Source organism: Natator depressus, chromosome 1, assembly GCF_965152275.1.
Source record: "Natator depressus isolate rNatDep1 chromosome 1, rNatDep2.hap1, whole genome shotgun sequence".
Lineage (NCBI taxonomy): Eukaryota > Metazoa > Chordata > Testudines > Cheloniidae > Natator > Natator depressus.
In genome coordinates this window covers 12,436,422-12,449,932 of record NC_134234.1, presented here as the reverse complement: position 1 = coordinate 12,449,932, position 13,511 = coordinate 12,436,422, and the positions used below count along the sequence as shown (strand labels likewise).

The window sequence follows — 13,511 nt, the reverse complement described above, 5'->3', positions numbered from 1 at the left end:
ACAAGATGGTCCGGGGACAAAACTGGAATGTGTGTTCCACTTATCGCCCTTCCACAGTTAGGGAATCCCATTGCCGCAAAGCCATCCGCTATTTCATGGACATGTCAAAGAGTCACAGTCCTTCATAGCAGGATGTGATTAATGGCCCTGCACACTTGCATTAACAAAGCCTCACGGGTCGACTTACCGACTCCAAACTGATTCACAACCAAGTGGTAGCGGTCTGGATTGGTCAGTTTCCACACGGCGATCACCATGCGCTTCTCCACCGAGAGGGCAACTCTCATTCTGGTGTCCTTGTGCCATTGTGCTGTGGCGAGCTCCCCAAACAATTCCAGGAAGGTGGCTTTCTGCATCCGAAAGTTCTGCAGCCACTGCTCGGCATCCCAGACCCGCATAACTATGCAATCCTAGCACTGAGTACTTGTTTCCTGAGTCCAAAAGCGACAGTCCACCATGTGCAACTGCTCTGTAAATGCCAAAAGTAATCTGGTGTTGTTTCTTTCCATGGCATACAACAGGCCAGGGAACTCTGATTCCTGTTCAGATTGGGAATTCATGATATACTGCATGACCAGCCATGATGTGTTCATAACAGTGCTGGATTCATCCTTTCAGAAAGAGATGGTGGGCGCACAGTAAACAGGGGCTGTTGAAAAATGAGCCGAAACGAGCTGGAAGCCCCTGGAATACTGAGACAGAAAAAAACATCATGGGACACTGAGTCCACATACCTTCCCACAATGCCTAGCTGCAGAAGGTGGCGAGTAGCACAGTGGGATAGCTACCCATAGTGCACTGCTCTCACTATCAATGATAAAGCACCAAATGTGGATGTGCTCTGCCAACAGAGGGAGTGTAGGGTGAATATGCACTAGTGATGTAATTATAACACCTTTTGATCATCGGCATAACTTTTGTCAACAAAACTCGGTAGTGTAGACAAGGCCTCAGGTTTGCCGGGCTTGTGCTGGCACTTTAAAAATAGCTGTGTAGATGGTGCTTTGAAGTTGCATTTCAGGCTCAAAAGCTCCCGTCCCGCCCCCACTACCCCCAGACTTCAGCCCCTGAGCTCCAGCCCACCCCACAACTTCAAAGAGCTGTCCACACAGCTCATGTTAGAGCACTATCACACGCCCCACTAGCCTGAGCCTGGTGATCCAGGCTGGGAGGCTCGCTGCCTAGAGACCAACACAGAAGGTCAACATCCAGAAATTCGGTTGGAAATATGAAGGAACCCAGTGAGAAATGCATCCAGAAGAAAGCAGAAAACGAGTCAGGTGGTGAGTCTTTGACCATGTCTCCATCGGCAAATGGAGGAAAAATACCTTATGTTAGCGCAATCAGACTCAAAAGCCTCATTAAGAGGCAAGTTCACACATTTAAAGCTGCATTGGCAGGCTCTATTGTAGTCCATGTTCTCCTCTAGGCTACAAGACAGCCAACCAACAACTTTTCAGACACCTTAGCCTGCCTCTTAACAAGGCACTGCATTCACGTTAAGATAAAAAAGGACTTAGGGGACAACACAAGCTTCCAGTGCAATGCTGTGGCAAAAAGGGCTAATGCCATCCTTGGATGTATATAGACAGGGGAGTAGCGAGTAAGAGAAGGGAGGTATATGGCACCGGTGAGATAGATAGTGAAATAACTACATATAGTAATACATACATACACACACACACACGCGAGTTCTGGTGTCCACTTTTTAAAAGGGATATTGAAAAATAGGAGAGAATGCAGGAAAGAGCCACAGAAGTGATTACGGGCTGGAAAAAATGCATTATACTGAGAGACTTAAAGAGCTCAAGCTTAAGCTTGTCAAAAGGAGTGAGCTGTGACTTGATTACAGTCTATGACCTTGTAAACTGGAGTAATAGTAATAGGATGAAATTTAATAGGGAGAAGTGTAAGGTCATGCATTTAGGGATTAAGAACAAGAATTTTAGTTATAAGCTGGGGACGCATCAATTAGAAGTAACGGAGGAGGAGAAGGACCTTGGAGTATTGGTTGATCACAGGATGACTATGACCCAACAATGTGTTGTGGCCGTGAAAAAAGCTAATGTGGTCCTGGGATGCATCAGGCGAGGTTTTTCCAGTAGAGATAAGGAGGTTTTAGTACCGTTATACAAGGCACTGGTCAGACCTCATCTGGAATACTGTTTGCAGTTCTGGTCTCCCATGTTTAAGAAGGATGAATTCAAAACTGGAACAGGTACAGAGAAGGGCTACTAGGATGATCCGAGGAATGGAAAACCTGTCTTATGAAAGGAGACTCAAAGAGCTTGGCTTGTTTGGCCTAACCAAAAGAAGGCTGAGGGGAGATATGATTGCTCTCTATAAATATATCAGAGGGATAAATACCAGAGAGGGAGAGGAATTATTTAAGCTCAGTACCAATGTGGACACAAGAACAAATGGATATAAACTGGTCATCGGGAAGTTTAGACTTGAAATATGAGTCAGCATATTGAAACTGGATATGAGTCAGCAGCGTGCCCTTGTTGCCAAGAAGGCCAATGGCATTTTGGCATGTATAAGTAGGGGCATAGCCAGCAGATCGAGGGACGTGATCGTCCCCCTCTATTCGACATTGGTGAGGCCTCATCTGGAGTACTGTGTCCAGTTTTGGGCCCCACACTACAAGAAGGATGTGGAAAAATTGGAGAGAGTCCAGCGAAGGGCAACAAAAATGATTAGGGGTCTGGACTTGACTTATGAGGAGAGGCTGAGGGAACTGGGATTGTTTAGTCTGCAGAAGAGAAGAATGAGGGGGGATTTGATAGCTGCTTTCAACTACCTGAGAGGTGGTTCCAGAGAGGATGGTTCTAGACTATTCTCAGTGGTAGAAGAGGACAGGACAAGGAGTAATGGTCTCAAGTTGCAGTGGGGGAGGTTTAGGTTGGATATTAGGAAAAACTTTTTCACTAGGAGGGTGGTGAAACACTGGAATGCGTTACCTAGGGAGGTGGTAGAATCTCCTTCCTTAGAAGTTTTTAAGGTCGGGCTTGACAAAGCCCTGGCTGGGATGATTTAATTGGGGATTGGTCCTGCTTTGAGCAGGGGGTTGGACTAGATGACCTCCTGAGGTCCCTTCCAACCCTGATATTCTATGATTCTATGAAATTAGACAAAGGTTTCTAACCATCAGAGGAGTGAAGTTTTGGAATAGCCTTCCAAGGGAAGCAGTGGGGGTAAAAGACCAATCTGGCTTCAAGATTAAACTCGATAAGTTTATGGAGGAGATGGTATGATGGGATAACATGATTTTGGCAATTAATTGATCTTTAAATATTCATGGTAAATAGGCCCAATGGCCTGTGATGGGATGTTAGATGGGATCTGAGTTACTACAGAGAATTCTTTCCTGGGTATCTGGCTGGTGAATCTTGCCCATATGCTCAGGGTTCAGCTGATCACCATATTTGGGGTCGGGAAGGAATTTTCCTCCAGGGCAGATTGGAAGAGGCCCTGGAGGTTTTTCGCCTTCCTCTGTAGCATGGGGCACGGGTCACTTGCTGGAGGATTCTCTGCTCCTTGAAGTCTTTAAACCATGGTTTGAGGACTTCAATAGCTCAGACATAGGTGAGAGGTTTATCGCAGGAGTGGGTGGGTGAGATTGTGTCCCGCGTTGTGCAGGAGGTCAGACTAGATGATCAGAATGGTCCCTTCTGACCTTAATATCTATGAATCTATAACAGGGGCAGCCAAACTTACTGACCCTCCGAGCCACATACAATAATCTTCAGAAGTTCGAGAGCTGGGTGTGCCTGCTGGGGCTCAGGGCTTCGCCCCATTGGAGGCGCCTGCTGGGGCTAGGGAGTTCAGCAGGCATGCCTCACGGGTCTAAGGCACCGAGAACCCCCCTCCCCGCTCAGCAGAAGCCCCTCTCCCCCGCCTACCCCCCCCCCCAACTCCTGGCCGCAGGGCAGAAGCCCCGATCCCCCACCCCCTATCTGGTAGGCGGAGAATGGAGTGGGGGGGCCTCCACAAGCTGCACTAACTGTAAAAGAGCCGCATGGGGTTTGTGAGCTGCGGTTTGGCCACTCCTAGTGTAGAAGTACCTTCATGGGGAGAAAGTAGCGGGTACTAAAGGGCTCTTTAATCCAGCAGAAAAAGGCAGAACAAGAACCAATGGCTAGAAGTTGAAGCCAGACAAATTCCAATTAGAAATAAGGCCCAGATTTTTAACAGTGCAGGTGGTTAACCACTGGAACAAGCTACCACGGGAAGTGATGGATTCTCTATCCCTTTCTGTTTTCAGCTCAAGACTGGATGCCTTTTTGGAAGATCTGCTTTAGTCAGACATAAGTTATTGGGCTCAATACAGGGGTTAATGGATAATGTTCTATGGCCTGTCACACTACATGATACATTGGTTCCTTTTGGCCTTAAATTCTATGAACTGGAGAGCGGACACACCTTTTTTGCTCGTCAAAACATACCTATAAAACTAATACCCAATTATATAGAGAGGGTCTGATCAGAAGAGTGACTAAATAAAATGGCACCTTGTTAACATATTCACTGCATGTTGCAGAGTCCAATCAGCTGACTATTTTGCTACTTTTTTACTCCTGCCAACACTGCAGTGCCTACACAACTATGGTACAGTGAGCTGGCAGTTAGGGAAAAAATCTTTAGTTAGCAACAGCATATTTGAAAGCCAAAATAGCTGCTTTACATTTACTTTCCGATGACTCTCCAAAATAAGGAAAATCAAAGGTGAGATTCAGCAATCACATGCTGAACTGCATAATGAGGTAAGGGACGTCACAGCAGGGAGTTTTTGGAAAAGATGAAAGTCTAGCAAATAAAAACGGATAAAAAGAAGAAAATTAAGATTTGTTCTCATACAAAGCACCAGACCCAGATTTTGGGGAACGTTTGATCAGCACGAGACAGAAAAATATTAAGGAAGCTAAAGATCAGTGTCAGGAGTTTTTTCTGCCTCTGCATATTGGTCATAAGGTTAGCCCTGGTCCGGAGAATGCAACAAAAGGTAAATGCTAACCAGTTTGCCTGATACTGAAGTCAGGCTTACTGGCCTGTAATTGCCGGGATCACCTCAGGAGCCCTTTTTAAAAATCGGTGTCACATTAGCTATCCTCCAGTTGTTTGGTACCGAAGCTGATTTAAATGATAGATTACAGATGACAGTTAGTAGTCCTGCAATTTCACATTTGAGTTCCTTCAGAACTCTTGGGTGAATACCATCTGGTCCTGGTGACTTATTACTGTTTAGGTTATCATTTGTTCCAAAACCTCTTCTAGTGACACCTCAATCTGGGACAGTTCCTCAAATTTGTCACCTAGATGGCTCAGGTTTGGGAATCTCCCTCACATCCTCAACCGTGAAGTCTGATGCAAAGAATTCATTTAAGTTTCTCCACAATGTCCTTGAGCGCTCCTTATTGTCCTTGAGTGCTCCTTTAGTATCTTGATCATCAAGTGGCCCCGCTGGTTGTTCAGCAAGCTTCCTGCTTCTGATGTAATTTGCTATTACTTTTTGAGTCTTTGGCTAGCTGTTCTTCAAATTCTTTTTTGGCCTTCCTAATTATATTTTTACACTTCATTTGCCAGAGTTTAGACTGCTTTCTATTTTCCTCATTAGGATTTAACTTCCACTTTTTAAAAGACACCTTTTTGCCTCTCACTGCTTCTTTTACTTTGTTTAGCCACAGTGGCTCCTTTTTGGTTCTCTTACTATGTTTTTTAATTTGGGGTATACATTTAAGTTGAGCTTCTATTATGGTGTCTTTAAAAAGTTTCCATGCAGCTGACATGGATTTTACTTTTGGTGTTGTACCTTTTAATTTGTGTTTCACTAACCTCCTCATTTTTGTGTAGTTCCCCTTTTTTAAATTAAATGCTACAGTGTTGGGCCGCTGTGGCGTTTTACCCAGAGGGATGTTACCTTTAATTATATTATGGTCACTATTACCAAGGGGACCAGCTATATTCACCACTTGGACCTGATCCTGTGCTCCACTTAGGACTAAATCAAGAATTGCCTCTCCTCTTCTGGGTTCCAGGACGAGCTGCTCCAAGAAGCAGTCATTTAAGGTGTCAAGAAACTTTATCTCTGTATCCCTTCCTGATGTGACATGTACCCAGTGAATATGGCGATAGTTGAAATCCCCCATTATTATTGAGTTGTTTTTTTTTTTTAATAGCCTCTCTAATCTCCCTGAGCATTTCAGTCACTACACCATCCTGGTCAGGTGGTCAGTAATATATCCCTACTGCTAGATTCTTATTACTCAGGCATGGAATTACTCTCCATAGAGATTCTATGGTACAGTTTGGTTCATTTAAGATTTTTACTTCATTTGATTCTATACTTTCTTTCACAAATAGTGCCATTCCGCCACCAGCAAGACCTGTTCTGTCCTTCCGATATATTTTATACCCTGGTATTACTGTGTCCCATTGATTATCCTCATTCCACCAAGTTTCTGTGATGCCTATTATATCAATATCCTCATTTAATACGAGGCACTCTAGTTCACCCATCTTATTATTTAGACTTCTAGCACTGGTATATAAGCACTTTAAAAACTTGTCACTTTTTAGCTGTCTTCCATTACATGATGTAACTGAATGGGATTTTTTCTTTTGTTTCTCATCAAATCTTACCTGTTTTTTTTAATCTTCCATGCTCTCCTCATTAGGACAGAGGATCTCCATTTATAGATCCTCCCCTAAGGGATGTCCAAACCACGTGCTCCTTCGCACCTGTCTGCTTTCCCCAACCCTTAGTTTAAAGGGTGAATTTGAACTTATAGCTGTTTGTGGTAATCGAAGGCAGTTACTGCAATCCATGCTCCTTTCTATTAAACTCAGGCAGTGCAGGGATTCAATAGGTGCCCTGGTTTGGGGCGGGGGGGACAAGCTATTCTAAAGAGCTATCAAAATTCACAAGTGGGAGCAATCTGATTGTCTTTGACAAGTGATCACCCCTCTGCACTTGAGGCTTTTATAAAATCTTACTGGACAGGGGCAATGCACAACTGTTGATAATGGGGGTGGTGCAGGACATATAAATACTGGCAGAATCCCCCCTGCCATCTCCTCTGTTACTGGGGATAGGAGATACTGATGCCAGTCTGGTGGTATACAAGATGAGCTGATGGCCTGAGTTCAGTTGCTAGTGATGCTGTTGGGAGGCCTGGATCAGCGTCCACCAGCGTCCATGTCAATATCCGGCCTGAGCCAGGGAACCTAATTTATCCAACCAGCGGACCAAATTCAGTGATTAATCCTGGTCACATGTCGCCTGAGACATGGTGCGCATACGCAAGAAGTAGTCGTGGAGTTACCTGTGTCCGACACCACCACTATGAAACCCTGCAGACAGTTTCTGCAGAAGCAAAGGATCACATGGGAAGGGAGACTAGAGAAGGTCAAGACTGAGGGATGATGGGCAGTTTTCAGAACCATTGTTCATGCTAGGACTGTCAGGTTTAAAATGAACAAAAGGAAGTATTTTTTCACATAATGCACAGTCAACCTGTGGAACTCCTTGCCAAAGGATGTTGTGAAGGCCAAGACTATCAGAGGGTTCAGAAAAGAACTAGATAAATTGATGGATAAATCAATGCCTATTAGCCAGGATGGGCAGGGACGGTATCCCTAGTCTCTGTTTGCCAGAAGCTGAAAATGGGCAACAGGGTATGGATCACTTGATGATTACCTGTTCTGTTCATTCCCTCTGGGGAAGCTGGCATTGGTTACTATTGGAATACAGGATACTGGGCAAGATGGACATTTGGTCTGACCCAGTATGGCCATTCGTATGTTCTTATGTCAGGGGGCTAGAAGACTTCATATTCAGTCTGGCACCTCTGAAAAGCACTAAAATTGCTTTTTTAAAACATCCAAAAAATTACCTAAGCCAAATGCATTAAAAGCAGAAGCCGGAACTGAAAAGTTACAGACATCCCCGCCCTGCTCCCCCCAGTAGTTATTTAAATGAGGTAGGATGATGTTTTCCCAGCTCCAAGAGCCAATTCCATTAGCAGCAACTCAGTAGCTCCCCCCAAGGAAAGCATACTGCTGGTGGGAACGAGAAGCAGGCTCATCCAGCCTTTGCCAGTGAGAAAAATGCAGCTCCCAGAGGGCTTCTGAAAGCAGATACTGATCACCCTAAGGCAGATCTACTCTTCTCTGCTTGCTATAGTGCTGTCATATCTCCCCTCTCAAGCAGGCAGGACTCCGACGATTCCTCCTCCTTCCTCATACAGCTCAGCTCTCCCCAACAGATTAAATTAGGCTCCTTGTACGGGGGAACTGGCGTACATTTCTTCTTAAAAAGCCTAGTGCTAGGGTGTGACCATTCTGCACGTCATAACAATCAAAGGGCAGGATCACTTGAGCTGCTGGATGCCCTCAACTCCATTAGAGTGAGAGTTCAGTGCCCCAATCTTGCAGGGCTCTGGGCAACCACAACATAGCATGTTACAATACAGAAAGGTGGGAAGCATGCTTTGTTGTTTACAGGAAGGGATTAAGGCAACAGGGCTAATGAAACGTACTGGAGACAGTGTATTTGTGAAAGCCCCTGCAGCAATGCAGGCTCCCTTCTCTTGCACCACCAGCGTGTCCCAGCCCTGACCTCAAGAGACCAGATGTGTAGGATAGAAGTCTCCATGTCCCACTCAGTGGGTGAGCTCTGCTAAGTCTGACCATAAGGGTATCAAAAGGAGCAGCAGTTTGTGGCATGAATGCTTGCCCAGCGAGACCCTCAATTCACACAGGCCAGAGGCAAGGTGAGAGTAACTTGGGGCCAGGTTTACAATGGTATTAAGGTATCTAAAGATGTATACAGGCACCTTGTGGCATGTTAGAGAGGGCCTAACTCAGTGACTTCAAAAGGAAGTTTGGTACTTTTACAAGCCCTATTGGGTGCCTACCTGCACTTACAGACACATAAATAACTTTGTAAATCAGGCCTTGGGTCATTACTAACCCAGGCTAGAGCTGAGCCAGGCTCTATTACTCCCATTCCATTAACTTAGGCCATCCAGCCCCATATGCTATACTGCTTTTTAAAATATCAAACTTTTTCCTAAGTTTAAAAAGAAACAAATTGCTCTACACAGTACTTTGTAAACTGGCGCTCTTCTATGGATTACTTTCTTACAAAATCAGTGTTCAGAAATCAAAGCACAAAGGCTGATCGAGTCCATTTGACGAACGCCGAGTGTTAGGAAGACCAGAACCAAATGACACGTGCATTTCATAGAGTAGTCAGATACAACTGAAGTCATGGTGATAAGCTTCTGGTTCTAACAGTTCTGATCAGACAAATTACCATGCACATTTAGAGTTTATCTGCTTCCTGAAAGATGTTATGTTGCTCTACATCTCTAATATGCAATGCAACGGAAGCAGACACCCCACAAGAACCATCCACTAATAAAACCGATTAATAATAGCAGGTCTCTACTATTCCTTTTTGCCTGCATTAACAGTGTATGCTATTGCCCACTATTGGCAGTGCAACAAAAAGTGCTCTTTGTTTCATGCTATAATGAGCCACTAGGGAGACTCACAGAAGTTAGAGATGGAAAAGACCCATTAGATCATGCAAAATCATTTTCCTGCCAAGACAGGATTAGAAGGTCATTTGTTGCCAGGCAGGAGTTTGGTAAGAAGTTCAGGCAAAGTAATTAAAAGTGACCCACAAAGGAAAAAAATTGGGATTGTGCCACTTTTGCTCCTTTATGATGTATGAAGACAGTCCTTCCTGTCCCTTTTTTAGGGATTTGCCTGTATTACATTAGAAATTCAGGCTTCCTACACAAAGTCTTCCAGGAAAAACAGGGATGGCAAATGTTAAGGTCTCTCAGAGATAGAGAGCAGTGAAACCTGATTTAGAGTGAAAGATTTTTATTCAGCTCTCAAAATGTTGATAACCCCCTATTTCTCTCTCTCTCTCTCTCTCACACACACACACGAGAAAAACTGGGAGACAAAAAAAGGATATGCTGAAAGACTCAATAACCCCTGCCATCTCCAGCAAAAAGATGAGAAAATTTCCAATCCACTTCTCTGGGTCCTCCAAGAATTCCTCTAGCAAAACTAAGGCTTGAAATTCTTGTTATTTCTAAAGGTAAAAATTAAGCAGAGGGAAACTTTAAAAGCCTTTCAGGTGTGCTTTGTAAGGAAGCAAACAAAGGGCATAAACCTAAGTCCCTCTGACCACACTTCGCTGGTCTCCTTTAAGGGGAGATAGTTGAGGGTGTGGACACTTAGGAAGCTACATGTTACCCATCCGACTTAAGGGAGTTGAGTGTATATTCTGCAGTATGGATTTCTAAAGCTATTCCTACTGGCTTTTGTCTACCCTAGGACTATTAATTCACCATGGCATACTTCAGTAATGACAGCTGTAGTGCAAGGCTCAGACATTTTTATTGTCATTTAACCCTGTTCTGTGTTTAACCCCACTCATGGCAGGATCAGATGACCTGACACTGCACTATAGCTACCACTGACAAAGCTGCAATATGGTGAATTACAAGTCCTAGAAGTTTTCTAATTGTTGGTCTCAAACTAATCTTGAGTCCTCAGTATACAGGACATCCATGGGATCTCAAAGATCAGAAAGATGAGAGCATGGAAACATGAGAGAAGCTATGGCAGAGCTAGAAATAAAAGCCACAGAAAGGGAAGAAGTGTAGCTGAGCGGAAAGACACAGCACATTGGAGAACGATGCATTAAAGCCTTTTTTAGACTCATTTAAAAAGAAACCCCAACGGTGGGCATGTTCATACTTGACTTAAACGATCCATGTGAGCCAGTCATCAAGGAAGTTTATTTTTAGATTTGTCAGCCCACTCTACAACTGCAGAATGGGAATATGAGAGTGATTAAAGCAGCTTATTTAAAAAAAATCCTCCTCTGTAGTCTCCACTATCATGCAGTGAAAATTCTGCCCCATTCCCCAAAGCAGTACGCAGAACTTGCTTATTCTTTTGTGGATGCTGACAGAGCCAGCAGCAACCAATATTCATTTATTTACTTAATTACAGGAAGTTTATTATTGCTTCTAAGTTTACTTAAGATGAAAGTTGTATTTTGGAATGTCAGGAATGAAGAGGATAGAGCAAGTCCATCAGATGGTAGGGGTGAAAGGGACCTTTCAGCTCATGCAGTCCAGCCTTTTCTTCTTACTACAGGCTTTGCCTACAGAAGTTTTCACCATTAAATATTTTTCATTGATGATACTGAATAGCTGTTCCATTGTCAAATTGCTCTCACTGTTCAGAAGATGCTCTCCTTGTGTCAATGAACTGCAATACCAGATCAGAACAGTGGACTATCTAATCCAGTATCTTGTCTCCAACAGTGGCCAGTAGTAAAAGACGCAGAGAAAGGAAAAGCCCTGCAGTGGAGAATTATGTAATAAATCTGCCCATCGAAGTTTATTCCTAACCCCTGTCAATTTGTGCTGGGGAGAGATGGCCTTCCTTCCCAGCCCCAGCACGGGGGCTGCTGTGGCGGGGGAGAGAGGGAGAGACACCCACCGCCCCCTTCCCAGCCCCAGCTTGGGGGCTGTCACAGCACAGGAAAGAGGGTACATCCATCACATTAGAAAGGTAAGACTACTGATATTAAAATATGAGTTGTGTGCTTTTCTTTGTAGAACAAAAAAACGTTAATTATTACGGGGTTTTTTTGTATAGCACTTTTATCCAAAGCACTTTACAATAGCTAGCTAATGGTACAAACAACACTTGGAAAGATCATTAAGTGATCTGCTGAGACCCTCAGCAATTTGCAAGTGGTCCGGGGGAAAAAAAGTTTCAGAACCACTGACCTAGGCTGAAGAACAATTTTATAGCCTGCATCAAATATGTGGGGAATGTCCCCACCAGCCTTTACGGGCATGTTAACGTTAACTGGAAATCAACTAACTCAAGGTTAAAAAAAAAAGTCTAGTGAAGATAAGCCCTTGTGCTGGGCATACATCAATTTGATATTGTCCTTTTGACAGCACTGCCATTTTCTGGTGCTGCTGATGCTGTGATTCGCTGACAGATGTAATTAACAGGTACATGCCTGTATTTGACAGGAACTGTGAGCCAATGAGAATTTGCAGAGCTGAAGCTTGCCGATGCAATACATTTTTCATCTTATATGAGGTTTCTTGGCATTTCACCAACCAAACTACCATTACCTTTCTCTAAGATATCTGCAAGACCTCCTGCTTAAAGAGTGGTCCATAAGGGATATGAAGGATATGTGTGAACCAACTTGGGGAGAGCATTAAATGGATAAGAGTCGGAAGAAGTAATGGAGATGCTCATGGGAGTAGATGAGACTAGCATTGTTAGCAGAGCAAAGGGGAGGAGTCACAATCTGGTGTGATAAGAGAATAGGTAAGGACAAGGGTGCTAAATTGGGAAAAGTCTTGAAAAGTAAAGGCTAGAAGTTTGCCTGTAATGCAGATGAAAACAGGGAAGCCTCAAGAGGGACTGAAAGGGGTGGGGTTGGGAGGGGACACAAAACAACCAACCACAACCAACCACAACAAGGAACATAGATTCTGACTGCAGTATTTTGAATGGATTCTGCTACTGGAGTTTTAACCTGCCTTCATTCAGGCTGGAGAGAAAGATCGGTGTAGCCCAAACATGAGATAATGGCCTAGATTCTGAAAGCTACACCCTGTCCAGCAATGGAGTTAGAGTTTGTCTACACAGAGAAACGAATGCAAAATAAGTTAGGGCGTGAATTTAAAGAGCCACAACTATTCCACAACTAGCTCCTGTGGCTGGCACTCATTCTACAGTAAGAGTGCCTTTGTGCATTTTAGCTTAAGCTAATGCAAAGTAGCTATTCCAGGCTACTTCTCTTTGTAGACAAGCCCTTGGAATTAGACAAACCAGTGCCCAGGTATTTCTAGAGCACTTAATCACTGTAGTATCCAAGATGAATTAAGGCTACGAACAAAGAACCAGAGGATAAATCTGAAGTTTATCTGCCTGCCCTATAGTCTGAATTGTATATCCTGTACACATTAATGGCACAGTCATTCTAATTCACATACTGGTGCAATGCGTGCGCGCACACAGTGAAATCTGTGTTGTATGGTGACAGTATTTCAGGGAGCTTAAATCCATTGCACATCTCACCAGACTCAGCAGCTATTTCAGACACAGTTAGTGGCACAGCAGAAAGGCGTAAAACTGCCATCATAAATTCTACAAATTAGCAAGGATACAGTGATGGGTCCACATGTATTCAAATTCAGGGGAGTGGGAGAGTGGAGGATAATTGTCCTTTGGAGCGTCACTTCAAAAGGAAGATACCTGCACGAGCTGAATCGCCTCTTACAATTATGCATGCAAAGAAGTAGGTTGGCTCAAGTCCTTCACAGCAGCAGTCTGCTACACCACCTGCTTTCTCCCCACCTTCTCATGCCCTGAAGTTAAAAACAGGGGTGACAGAACAGTCTAGGTAATAGATCTATTAAAATTCACCAGCCTAAAATCAG

The 13,511-nt window shown here is 43.9% G+C and overlaps 1 protein-coding gene across 2 annotated transcripts in view; it reads right to left on the bottom strand.

Annotated features, from left to right (window-relative positions):
- Positions 1 to 13,511, bottom strand: part of RAB6A (RAB6A, member RAS oncogene family) — a 104,298-nt gene that overhangs the window by 47,245 nt on the left and 43,542 nt on the right. The gene's annotated exons all lie outside the window — the stretch shown is intronic.